Raw genomic sequence first — 12,912 nt, 5'->3', positions numbered from 1 at the left:
GTTATAGAATAATTAATGCATTTATATTAGCATGGAAAAATATTGATGCTTTTATTATCATATATTCACATCCACTCAGCTGCTTCCTCTGTTTTCATTACACCTCCTTCTGCCCAATGCATACTCTCCTGCTCTTTCTCACCAAATGCACATATACTCTGCTGCTTATATTCTTAGGCTGTGGTCTTATATTCATGAAGGATCCTCAATGCTACCAACACATATTTTCTTCCAGTGTTAGAGCCATTTTTTTAGACCACCCAAGCACCCAACTTCTCGTTCACTCTCCTCTTTTGTGCTACAGCAGAATTCTCTTCTTTCTCAGATTAGAAGTAGCCATCCAGAGAAACAAATAACCAAAATAGGCATGATAATGCATTAGGGTTTTTTCCCCCCGAAAAAAAAATATAACTTTGAATCTTAGAATCACTGAGGTTGAAAGGGACCTCTAGTGACCACCTGGCTCAGTGCTGCTACTCAAAGACAGGTCAACTACATCAGGTTGCTCCCAAACATGTCTAGTCAGGACATAAGTATTTCCATGGGTGGAAATTCCTCAGCCTTTCTGGGCAACTTTTTCCACTGTTTGACTAACCTCTTATTTTTTGACAGAATGTTGTGATAGTTTTATATTTTGTAGGATGTTTAAAACACTAATGCCAACAGTATTTAATTATAATTATTATTATTTTATTATCTCCACTTCTACTATATGATTCTAGGATAATAACCTGCATCTCCCTGAACTCCCCTCAATACATGTTGTTAAGGTCCAACTGGATAAAACCCAGTGTTGGAAATACTTTGTTCGTGATCCCCAAAGTGAAATTAAGATGCAAACGAGGTCAAGTACTGCAATTAGTCAATTTGTTTATTATAAAATACAATTATTATGAAAATATTATTATTAAAAAGATAATTATTTAGTAGTGATACAACAGAGCGGGGAGGGTGGGGCTGAAAAAAAGGATAGAAATTAAGCAAGGATTCGGAACAGATAGTGTAGAGAGATAGTCACCGTGATGGATGTGGGTCCAGCGGTGTCCCGAGGGTCCATAGTCTTAGGTGGTGGGTGGCCACACCAGTGAACACATTTGTCCCCTTTTATTATGTCTAAGAGGGAAGTTATGCACATTCCTGGTTGATCTCTTACATCCAGTTTCTCTGGTCTTGCAGCCAGCTTTTCAACTGCGCATGTCTGTAGTCAGGCTATTTCTGCCTAAAATTATTTCTGCCTAACATTATTTCTGACTAACATTATGACTAACATTATGTCTCAGCAGCAGCTTCGCTTCACCAGCAATCCTTGAGACAATGGACAGCAATCTTTGCGACAATGAACCTCGGTTCCTCACACAATCCTTGGGACAGTGGAATCTTATCTCAGTTCCTCACACAGCCATTTTTGAGACAATGGACAGTGGAATGTGATCTCAGGTCCTCACACCCATCTTTGAGACAGTGGACCTCAGCTCTTCACACCAGTCTTTGTGACAATGGATGGTAAAGTCTTATTTCAGTTCCACACACAGCTATCTTTGAGACAGTGGACAGTGGAACGAGATCTCAGTTTAGTCTCTCATGCATGTGCACACAGCTAAAGAAAGGTAACTAGACTATCACTTCTTTCTCCAGCATCTCTGAACCTCTAGGGATCTGTGGCTAACCTTTAATGTGCTGTGAGGAAGGCAAGCCAACAGGAGGTCACTGATATTATTAAAAAAAAAAAAAAATCACAAAAAAAAACAACAACCCACAAACAAAAAAAACCCAACAACCAACAAAACCACACCCACACTCACACCCCCGAAAAAAATACCAAAAACCAACAAACAACCCACAAACAAAAAAGGAGATTAATTTGGATACAAATCAGAGCCCTGCAAACATAGGCAAGACATCTTCAGTATCTCAAACATGTATGCCATCCACTGGCAAAAGGACTGACACAGCAGATTGGTTTTGTCCTTTCTAAGAGCAAGTTCATGTCATTGAACCAAACTCAGTGAATTCTCTTTGGATACACCGGCCCTGTTTCCCTTCCATTCTGATATGATGAAAGCGGAAAGGTTTTTGTACATCTACTTATGTTCTTCAATTTTTTCATGCCAGAAGATAAAAAAGCTATTAGTGTCACACCCCACACACTTAAGACACAGCTCAGCCGTGGCAGGGAAAAGTGTCCGTGTGTAGCATGATACAAGGAAACGATTGATGATCTGTACATGTTCAGTCAAGTAAATAAAGACATCCTAAACTGTCTCTGTGTTTAGGAAACATGTCTCACAATGTGAAACAATATACTTGAGTTTCAGAGTAAGTTGTACAACCTCAGGAAAAGTTGCAGTTGGCAAGTGAAAAGCTGTGTTTGCACACTAAGCATTTTTTTTAGGTGAATACCACTAAAAATCAGGCTCAGAAACCTTTATGCATATGCTATATCAACATGAATTGCTTAATAAGTTTCTTACTGCCCCCCATGAAATCAATACTGCTTAATATTTAAGGACTGATTCATAGAACTCATTAAAAACTTGCCAACAAAGTTTTAAGTTGACAAGCAAGTATTCTTTATTGCACCCCGGAGAGCACGGGGGATAGCTCCTCCTAGCATGTTCTGTACGAGCATCACCCAAACCGTGATTATATTGTCATTAGTCATACATATTCATTATATTGTATACATATTCATGAAGTTGTTTATACATGACATCACATTCTTAGAACATTCTTCCCGCATGCGCACTTTATTATGGTAGCGGTCTTTGGGACCTTTGGTGGTCGTTTCTTCATCATCTTCCTCTTCATCACCTTATCTTTTCCTTGAATTCTTGTTCTGGTAGTCTTTGAGGTCTGCACAGTAGATAAGTGCTTATGCCATTTTAATTAGTTTGGTAACACTGCTGACATAAGTGAGTGATTCTTCTCGTCCTTCTACTTATCACTTAACTTAGCTACAGCACATCCTGAACATCTGCTAGTTTCAGACACTCTTTATCTACAGTCCTTATTTTGCTTACAATAAATTTTACACAAAGCTCATAAGGTTCTAAAACTGTGTCAGCTACAACAATTTATCTTATACAAGGATCCTTATTATGTTCTTTTGGTTGGGCTTTTTAGGTTTGGAAAGTTTTTTTGTTATGTACAAAGCCACCAAGCTTAAAGTTACTTAAAACTGAATTTTCTTGTTTGCAAAGGATTATATTTCATTTTGTACTTCCTTGTCTCAGGACAATCATGTAAGTCCCCATCTTTCTGCTCATATTATGTACCAAAACATGTATTTATGCATCTAAGGAAATAACCTAGCTCAATGTAGTTGAACACTCACAGCTTGCATTTAGCTGGATGGAAATTTTTTTGTTATAAGACCAGTTATAGAGCTGGAGAACTTTAGGCACTTTTTTGGGGGCTTGGTAAAATACTGGATTATGTTACATGTAAGTATTGATTTCCTGATGCAGATAAAGTAATAACAGTGCTTTTTGGATCATTAACATTCTTTTTGTGCCATCATATAGAGTTCTGACTCTTCATTAGAATTTACAACTCCTGCAGAGGGTACAAGTTATAATCAATTATTCTGCTGTTATTGTGACTTTTTGTTTAAAATTTCATACTGAATTTCACAATCTTTTAGTTAGATCCCTGTTAAAAGCACTAGTTCAGCGTATGGTAGCAGATGAATGATGAATTATTTTAAGACTACCGTTGTTGAGAACAAGGAATTATGTGATTCAAAGTTTTGAAGTGAGCTAACGAATGATAAAGGATTTACCAACTAATTTCAGCTGCAAGCTTATATTCAAGCTCCAAGCACCATATATACAGTACAATTCTTTCTTCAAAATCGTCACGGAAAAAAGGTCATCTTTTTTAACATTTAAACACATATAAACAATGCATTGTTATTTTTGGACTGTAATGTGATAATTCATGATGTATACTTAAGAAGCATTCGTTTGTAAAAAAATAGGATTCACCTGTGCAATAAAAATTATCGTTGTTTAAAACGTCAGTTAACTGGCCTGAGAAGTTTATATTCTAGAGAGTAGAATTGAAAAAAAACTGAAGTCAAAATAGCAAATCTTCTGACAGAGGTATTACATGGATGCATAGGACTTAAGGTAAGAAAAACATCCTCCTGCAAGTATTTCTGCTATTTAAGTAACAGGAAATAATTGTCCTCAAAAAAATGAGCATGTCAAAGTCAGAAGACCTTTTCAAAGAAGACATTTCCAGTGCTGCTTTAAATACAAATCTCAAGGAAACTTGATTTTTTTTGTCATTACTGCTGCCTCCATAAGGCAGTTCTTACATAATACCATTTTTCACCATTGCAAAACTTTTTGTGCTCATAGAATAGGAAATAACGCTTTGGTTATTAACATTCTGCCGTGCACTTCTTATAATAAGAAATAAGTAAGCGATAAATGTTGCGCCAGTGTAGAAACCATTAAGAGACAGTACAACAAAACACAAAATTAAAGGTTACTGTGTATCATGTTTCAACAGGTAAAAAATTTTCATTAATTCCTCAAACAACATCCTTGCTGGCTTACTTTCATAGTGAGGCTTTTGAATGATTTAAAATTAAAGACTAAACCCCATTAAGCATGACAAAAATACGTACAATCTAATGCTGCTAAGCTTGCAAGTTCAGTTTGGGAAATGCTGCAAAAAAATTTTTTCGTCATCTACTGCCATGAAAAAATGCCTGGAAGAGCTGAGCAAGGTTCTAAAGAAGATTTGAAATGAAGATGGAATTTGCAGTCTTTGTTAGTGTTTTTTGGAAGCCCCAGCAAGTCGTTTTGAGTTTTGATTTCATTCTTTTGGCATGCCAATAGATGTAGCAACATATATGATAACCATTTGTTAGCGTTTCATCAAACGTAAGTCTTGTAAGTTTTGTTTAAGGGAATTTTGGAACTTCAAAGCAATGTGATTTTCTCATTTGTCCAGTAGGTGGGCAGTATTTAGATATTAATACAGCTAAATGCATATGTACTCCATTAGTGGTCAAACTCATTGCAAGCTCTGTCCTTTGCACAACCTTGCGAAGGCATACCCATGCTAGCAGCTTGGCTTCTCCAGAACAGGGTCTTGAAAAATGAGAACAGTAACTGGCACGAAGTATATTTCAGTTCTTTGGAGAAACTGAGCAATTGTCAGTGATGAAAGGCAGATCCTTGGCTAATAAACACTTGCTGTCAGTCACTATGGTCTTTTCTCACTTTCCTACCTCAAAGGAACTGAGCTGCTGGACAGCTCACAGGAAATGAAACTGCTGCTGCTGCTGCTTTGTCTCCTACCACCTAACAGCTCATGACTTGCTTGAGGGTCTTGACCTGTCATTTGAAGATTATAGCTCAATAGAAACAAGTTAAGAGTCATTGTGGTGATTAAAATCACAGTCTCGTAAGTACCTGAAATTAATGTTTCTTTCCATGTACTACACAAATTTTAAAACATTCCTACACACACACACATACAGAGGTATAATTTCAGGCAGATCTAGTAACTTTCGGTCACTTCTTATCACTTGTCATTATAACATGCCTTATAACTCCACAATGCAAAATCGTGGCTTCAGTTTTAAAAGCCTTATGTCTCTCCCCTGAAGATGGCTATTTTGTTTTGTCCAGGGTTTGAAATTCTGGCTAAATTCTGGCAAACATTCTTTTTAGAGATCATAAGTTTGGAAGAGAACTTGAAATTTTGTGGAAAGTCTTTCATGGACTACAACAACCTCATGCAACACTACAGGCTTGGGGAAGAGTGGCTGGAAAGCTGTTTGGTGGAAAAGGACCTGGGGGTGTCAGTCAACAACCAGCTGAACATGAGCCAGCTTGTGCCCAGGCAACCAAGAACACCAATGACATCCTGGCCTGTATCAGATATAGCGTGGCCAGCAGGGCCAGGGCAGTGATCGTCCCCCTGTACTCGGCACTGGTGAGGCTGCACCTCGAATCCTGTCTTCAGTTCTGGGCCCCGCGCTACAAGAGAGACACTGAAGTGCTGGAGCAGGTCCAGAAAGGGGCAATGAAGCTGGTGAAGGGTCTGGAGCACAAGTCTGATGAGTAACAGCTGAGGGAACTGGGGTTATTTAGTCTGGAAAAAAGGAGGTTCAGGGGGGACCTTATCACTATCTGCAACTACCTGAAAGGAGCATGGAGAGAGGTGGGTGTTGGTCTCTTTGCCCAAGTAACAAACAATAGGACAAGAGGAAATTGACTCAAGTTGCACCAGGGAAGGTTTAGCTTGGATATTACAAAAAATTTCTTCACTGAAAAGGTTATGAAGCACTGGAACAGACTGCTCAGGGAAGTGGCTGAGTCCCCATCCATGGAGGTCTTTAAGAGATGTGTAGGCATGGCACTTAGGGACATGGTTTAGTGGTGAGCTTGGTAGTGTTAGGTTTACGGTTGAACTCGATGTTAAGGGTCTTTTCCAACCTAAATTATGATTCTGTGACTTACGGTTTGTCTATCTGTTATGTATTCTTAATCTTCTCTTTCACAACTTTTTCAGTTGTTAAGATGAAAGACATCTTAGTGTAACTCGATATCTGGAGGTTCAGTATTTACAGACTTTCCAGCTTGTGTGTGGCATGGGGAAGGGTGTGATGATATTTCATTTACCTGCACCTCAGTTTCTGAAGGCAGTAATAAATAGGTCTAAAATGGTGTGAAGGCCTCAGGGTGTTAACAATTTTTCTGGAATCTCTTCCCTTTAAGCAGTTTCTCCAAACATTCAAAACCAAGGTCAAACATATGAGCAATCTATGGGTGACTCTCACCCACAGCAAACATCTCATTTTCTTTTTTTTTACAAGATTTACTCTTATGGGAAACTAGCAAGACCACAGAGGTTGAAAAGGAATATACAGACTTCCACTACTGCTTTCCTGTGTTACATCCATGCTGTGTTGGCAATGACCACAGTGTGTTAGTTTTATAATGTAATCATTTGGAACATATTTAGTATTTTCCCTTCTTTTCACTGTAGACAAAAAAACACCTCACTTAACAGTCTTGTTGCAGAAGCCAATAATTGTGTAGGAGTAGACTGACCTATTTTCTCATCTTATAAATACATGTCCAAGTTTCTGCTAAGGCCTTTTCATGAAATAATGCAGGATATAGCCATGTAGATGCATAAAAAAGCTGGCAGGGGTGAGGCCTGATTGAATTTATAAGACTGCAGTTTGCAAATTGAACAATTCAGCACTTTGCATTAATGCCAACGTCATGCTTAAGAAAAGAAAACCACTTAGGCTTAAGCAGCTCACAGCCAAGCCACTGCTGCCCCCACGTGTTCATCAGGCACATGAGCTAGGCTGCAAACATAGGCTCTTTAGCAATGGGCAGGGACGAAATGTATAACGGGGTAGTGAGATAACATCAATATCTGGCTTCATGCGTATCTCCGTGTCACAAAAAGCAGCAGAACCTTTTCACTGATTAGTTCTATCGGATGAATAGCCATTATTTAACCTATTCCTGCAATTCCTTTACAGTCATATGAATTGATGACCTCTTCCAGTCTTTCCAATTAAATAGGTACAGCAGCTATTAACAGTGTCTTCAAATCTAGCCTGTGTATAAAATCTCAATTAGTTTTCGTAATGAGCCTGAAAGGGCTGCTTTATTCTACTGTTTGGATTATTCAAAGAACCGGTTCACACAGATGCTAAAATTCTGATTCATTTTTAGTTCCTTCTAATCCATTATTCATCTTATGACTTTATATGTAAATTCTGAGAAAATTCATTCAGAATTCAGTTCATAACTGCTAAACATTCGGAGAAGATGTGATGAATTTCATCTACTTAACACAAAAATTGAATCACAGCTTTATAAACAAAACTGAATTCAATCAAGGCTTCATCAGTGTCTGTAATGGATTATGCCCCCAAGTCCAGATTTGTTCCTGCATGGCATCCAACCAGGAAAGACAGTTGTTTAAAATCCGTGTAGATCTTCTGTGTTTCATAAAAAGCCAAATCCTAAAATGTGTCTGTACACAAAACTGACTCAGTAGGATACTGCTTTCATCATCAAGGGTAAAATCTACAAACTCATAGTACCTCACAAATTCCCATCTCTCATAAGAATTAAAAAGTAGGAACAAATCAAAATGCTATTAATAAATAGCCTTACTTTGTTTATCACTAAAAATCCTAAAAGATGTCATAGAAGAGAAATTCCCCCTGAAGTGAATATCGAGTTAATCCATCTAGGCAAGTGTTCAGCCAGTCATGAAAAATATTATAGGCAACTACCACTGGAATATTTTCTTAGTTACAATGTTTCTAGTTCTATCAGATTGCTTGTAATTATGAGTAAGTTTCCCAGCATTTAAAGGTTTCATTTAATATGCAGGTCATCCAAGTCATGAAAGATGGCGAATGAGTGGGTAAGTAAACAAAAGTTCTTCTTCCCTTTGTCTTTTAAAAGAATGTATGACAAGAATTATGCTGCAGAAACACTCATACTAAGAAATGTGACAGTAAGACAACTTTTTTGCTTCAGTCTTCACTGGCAGACTCTCTCCCCTCACCTCTGAGTGGATGAGCTGCCAGGCAGGAACTGGGGGAAGGAAGTCCCTCCCACTGTAAGAGAAAATCAGGTTCGTGACAACCTGAGGACCCTGAACATACATTGAGTCTATGGGACCTGATGAGGTGCATCCCAGAGTCCTGAAGGAATTGGCTGCTGTAGTTGCCAAGCCACTCTACATGATATTTGTGAAGTCGTGGCAGTCAGGTGAAATCCCTGGTGACTGGAAAAAGAGAAATATTGCACTCATTTTTAATAAGGGTAGAGAGGAGGACCCTGGGAACTACCAACCTGTCAAGCTCACTTCTGTGCCCGGGAAGATCGTGGAACAGATCTACAAGCTATGCTAAGGCACATGGAGGACAGGGAGGTGGTTTGAGACAACCAGCATGGCTTCACCAAGGGCAAGTCCTGCCTGACCATCTTAGTGGCCTTCTATGATGGAGTGACTCCATCAGTGAACAAGGGAAGGGATGTTGTCTATCTTGACTTCTATAAAGCCTTTGACATGTTCCCCCCCAACATCCTTCTCTCTAAGGTGGAGAGACACGGATTTGATGGGTGCACTGTTCGGTGGATGGGGAATTAGCTGAAGGGTCACATCTGGAGGGTAGTGGTCAATGGCGCAGTGTCTAAATGCACACCAGTGACAAGTGGTGTTCCTCAGGGGTCTGTACTGGGACCAGTACTGTTTAATATCTTCATCGATTACATGGACAGTGGGATTGAGTGCACCATCAACAAGTTTTCTTATGACACAAAGCTGAGTGGTGCAGCTGACAGCCTGAGGGATGGGAAGCCATCCAGAGGGACCTGGACAGGCTCAAGAGGTGGGCTCATGTGAATGTCAGGAGGTTCAACAAGGCCAAGTGCAGGGTCCTGCAACTAGGTTGAGGCAACCCCCACTATCAATACAGGCTGAGACATGAAGGGACTGAGAGTACCCCAAAGGAGAAGGACTTTGGGGTACCGGTGGATGAAAGATTGGGTAAGAATGGCAGTGTGCACTCACAGTTCAGAAAGCTAAGTGTATGCTGGGCTGCATCAAAAGAAATGTGGCCAGCTGGTCAAGGGAGGTGATTCTCGCCTCTGCTCTGCTCTGGTGAGACCCCACCTGCAGTACTGCATCCAGCTCTGGAGTCCTCAGTACAGGAACGAGATAGACCTGTTGGAGAGACACAAAAATTATCAGGGGGCTGGAGCACCTCTCCTGTGAGGGAAAGCTGAGAGATTTGGGCTTGTTCAGCCTGGAGAAGAGAAGACTCAAGAGAGACTTTATTGCAGCCTTTCAGTACTACAGAAGTGGCTTCTTAAAAGTAGTTAGAGGGGATTCAGTCTGGGTGTGACGAAATTATTTTTTACAATGAGGACGGTAAAATGCTGGCACAGTTTGCCCAGAGAAGTGGTGGATGCGCCATCCCTGGAGACATTCAAGGCCGGGCTGGATGTGGTTCTGGGCAACCTGATCTAGTTGAAGCTGTTCCTGCTTATTGCAGAGGGGTTGGACTAGATGACCTTCGGAGGTCCCTTGCAACCCAAACTATTCTATGATTCTATAATTCTACGATGGTATTTTCTGCTCAACATGAAGCTTTAGACTCCTTGAAAAATAAAGTTCACTGAGGTTTTTCGAGGGTGAAAAAGAAACAGCTTTGGTGCTCCAAAAAAACATCTTAATTGAGCAAATTTTAAATGAAGGCTTTTCTAGTATCAGTAAAATTATGTAATGTGCACAAAAATTATTTGAGGTGTGGGTTTTTCTATTTCTTTGCACTTTTGCCTGCAGAATCAAGGGAGTTTCATCATGAAAGTAATTTCATTATCTCTTGTCATCCTCTGTCCTTTGTTATTTCTGTTTTAAGCTAAGTATGTTTGTGATGGTTGACAGACTAATCAGTACTACAAATTTTAGAATGATGCAGATGTGTTAATAGTACAGAAAGATTTTTCTTACCAATTTTGCTTTTACTTTTCAGTTTAATTCAGTATCTAATGAATAGGCATAAATGTGGTTGTACTATCACAGTTAATAGAAGAAGCAAACATGACTGTTAAAAAAAGGAGTAATTGCACTTTTTTTATAAAAAGCAGATAAGTAGTTTTAGGCCAGGTTTACCTCTGTCAGAATCAGTCACTGCAGCACCCTGCTTACACCTAGACTCAATTTATACATTTTGCACATAAGTTACTGAAGTAATTTGAATACATATGGAATGCAGAATTTAAGAACGTTGTGACTAGAGGTTTTCACGGCTATGATTCCAGCTGTATAATCAAAACACTAATTACCATCCTGTTTGCTGCAGTTTTTCAGAGCTGTCATTGTCATGGAAAAAATATTTCTCATGCCTCTACCTTTACCATAAAAAGCTTTTCAGCAAAAACTGCAAGATCTGCTTTATGAAAGAGGTACACAAAGAATGGTTTGTCATACAAAATGTATTCTGACCTTGGCTCCATACTTACATTTCCATGACAAAGTATTATTCCCTACAAATAAAATACAGGGGCTGTTAAGTAGACTTAAATCCTCTCACCTTGATTAAATAGGCTTTGAAGAAAGGAGCTATGCAGGATTGCGGTGTACAGCGTCCTACTCTGGAGGTCCTGGTGTGCAACAGTTTTTCCACGATTGTTGCTGCTGTAGCCTGATCAGATATGTGCTGTAGCTGAATGTAGACAGGTACTTACTCATACACAAGAAAGTGGAATTACTGAGACTGCCATGTTATAGACTGCACAACGGAGGAACAAGCATTGTTTTTTGTTCTGTGTTTATGTGGTACCTAGCATAATGTGATCTTGGTCCATGAAGAAAGATTCCAGGAGACAGCTCACAATACAAATGAGAAATAATCATTATGACAATACCATAATGGATTGTTCTAATTCAGTTATTGAGGGGGGGGAAAAAAAAAATCACACTTCTGGCTGATTTGTTATAAAAACAGATATTATACAACAGACCTTGAGGGAATCTCATAAATTATGTTAGAAAAATCATAACCTTAGGTTACTCAACTAAAGATCCTGCATAGTGCTATTATTTTCTTACCTACAACTTCAAAAGTTCTTTAGAAGTTTTACGGATCTGAAGTCTGAATCTACTTCACAGAAGAGCTGTTTCTCTTGGTTGGTCTGGAAAGCAGCTGCATCTTGTTTGGCACTCTGCTATCACTGAGATCTAACTCTACTGATCTAGAGAGAACACCAGCACAAATATACAGGGCTTGCTTTTAGTGGCCATGTTTTTTCAGTGCTCCAGGGACCATAAAGCTTAATTACAACCCTCCTTCAATAATAAGTTCCTCAATTTGGTAAAGTTCATAAGCACATGCTTTAACCCTGTCTAGGTATGTAAGACTGAAGAACACAGGCAAATTCAAGTATATTTTTAAATTTCTGAGTGTTCTACTGAGTTCTGGTGCTGCAGAGCCATGGCTCATGATCTTACTGGCCCTAGCGAGCCCTTACAGGGAGAAAATGCTTCCTGCGCCTGGGATATTCATTGTACTAAAGGATTAATTTCAGCATAAAAAGCCTTTTAAAATAGTAGCAATTAGACAAAATTATCCTCAAATAGTCAAGGCGTTCCAATACAGCAAAAATAGCAATCATTTATTATTATTATTATTATTATTGTAGCTTTTTAATTGAGAACAAGTCTACTTACCTCTAGGTACTGGAAAGATCATAAAAAGGCTATAAAAAAAATTGTCTCTGTAATATTAACCTTTTAAAATCAGTAGAATTTTTTATAGATCAAGCTGTGATTACTGGAATGTTTTTGCTTTCCGATCTTCTTAGACTGTTGTGCTCCGAGTCTGTACAAGTAGAATTTTACTTAATCAAAAGTATAGCTGTAATAAATCAGTCTCTGCCCACTCCTCTAGCCATTGGCTTGTCACTTTCTATCTACACAGTAGAGCATATTTTTGGTGCAAATTAAACCAGCTTTAAAAACAACTTCTCCATACTGAAATAATGCCTGGCATGGGCACAATATTAGTATTTGTGGCTGTAAACACGCACACATATATAATCAATGGCTTTGGGTCACTTGCAACAGTGGAATGATTTTAATTCTTGATATTTTAAGGAGCATTAAAATACCTTAGAGAGTAAGCTCTGTGTGTCATCCATAAAAGGCTGGGTGAATCATTAAACAGTACAGTGTTCATTTTGTGAAATACAGAGCTTAGTCACCAACGTCTCAGTAATATGAATCTACTGTATTTCTAGCCTAAAGCTGCATATTAAGGAATGAGCAATTTCTTCAGCTGTAATGAAATGTCATCACATTATGCACATATCAGCACAGAAACATGCTCCAGCTTTCTTTGCCCTC

At 38.9% G+C, this 12,912-nt stretch overlaps 1 protein-coding gene across 3 annotated transcripts in view; it reads left to right on the top strand.

Moving 5' to 3' along the window:
* LOC115601394 (syncytin-2-like) overlaps positions 1 to 12,912 on the top strand; it is a 44,212-nt gene that overhangs the window by 16,132 nt on the left and 15,168 nt on the right. The window contains exon 2 of one of the 3 annotated variants that reach the window (XR_003989329.1): positions 1,284 to 2,685. The exons of 1 other annotated variant lie outside the window; for it this stretch is intronic. The gene's annotated coding sequence lies outside the window, so the exon portion shown is untranslated. Of the gene's footprint in view, positions 1 to 1,280; positions 2,686 to 12,912 lie in introns of those variants that run through there. One more of the 3 variants, XR_003989330.1, reaches the window with a different exon arrangement.

Source organism: Strigops habroptila, chromosome Z (genome assembly GCF_004027225.2).
Source record: "Strigops habroptila isolate Jane chromosome Z, bStrHab1.2.pri, whole genome shotgun sequence".
Taxonomy (NCBI): Eukaryota; Metazoa; Chordata; class Aves; order Psittaciformes; family Psittacidae; genus Strigops; species Strigops habroptila.
Note: the sequence above shows the minus strand (reverse complement) of the source record. Positions and strands in the feature narration are given on the sequence as shown.